This window comes from Charadrius vociferus, unplaced genomic scaffold (genome assembly GCF_000708025.1).
Source record: "Charadrius vociferus isolate BGI_N301 unplaced genomic scaffold, ASM70802v2 scaffold172, whole genome shotgun sequence".
NCBI lineage: Eukaryota > Metazoa > Chordata > Aves > Charadriiformes > Charadriidae > Charadrius > Charadrius vociferus.
Genome location: NW_009647217.1, coordinates 128,307 through 129,362, shown reverse-complemented (window position 1 = coordinate 129,362; position 1,056 = coordinate 128,307).

The window sequence follows — 1,056 nt, the reverse complement described above, 5'->3', positions numbered from 1 at the left end:
GCCAGCGGGCACGGGTCCCGGGGGCAGGCGGTGTCACACACCGGGAATTAAGTTCTTAATCTTAACTAAACACATTACCGATCAGCTCATCAACAAAAATCTAATTATTATGTGTGAGGCCAAGCTTAATTGCTTGTCCTTGACATGAATAATGCACCACATAAGCCTATTAGCCAGTGTAAGCCTATTATTATTATTATCGTGCTCACTGTCAAAAGTATAAAAGTAAAACAGTCGAACAGGGGGAAAAAATAATGTTGTGCAATTAGCAGCAAAACGCCAGACAAATAAGCTCATTAATTGTTGGAGGGAGCGAGCCTCGCGGCCATCGTCCGAAACCAGGCACCGGCCCGCGCCGACCCTCGACCTCCCCCCAGACACCGCGCGGCTCCTTCGCATCGTTTGCTAATTAAATCCCACTAATGAGAAAATCAGGATGCAGGAGCCGGCTGAGCAACGCTGCCTCCTGCGCACGCACTCCTCCCGGACTTATCACTAGTCACAGGATGTTTACAATAATTTTTAATTTGCGCAATTATTAATCATTTTTCTATCTGCCTAATTTGCATAATAATTACTCTCCTCGGTGTTTGCCATGACTGTGAATGACAGTGTTTTAAATTAAATTAAGATTTTAATATTCATTTTTTTTGGTTAAAGCTAATCAAAGTTGCCGCTCCATGCCAAGACCGGGGCTGCTGCCCTTCCAGAAACACTAATAAAGAGATCCGCTTCCCGGTGTCAGTCGCTTTATCTCCATCACCCCTCTCATCCCGGAGGATCCCACAGCATTTTCCAATTGCTCTGCTGCCAGAGCTGCTCAGACGCTGCCACATCTGGGACAGGAGAGCCGCGGCACTGCGGGACGCAGAGCAAGGGCGCCGGGACAAAGCGGCATCCCTGGCTCCCCGGCCAGCAGAGGCGCCGAAGGGGGATGTGCTGCGAATGCCGCGCTGCCAGCCACGGCCCATTTTCCGCCCCTTCGCATCCCACGCTGCCTTGGCAGAGCGGCAGCCCTGGAGTCACAGCCGAAGCGCACAGCCCCCCAGCAGGGCC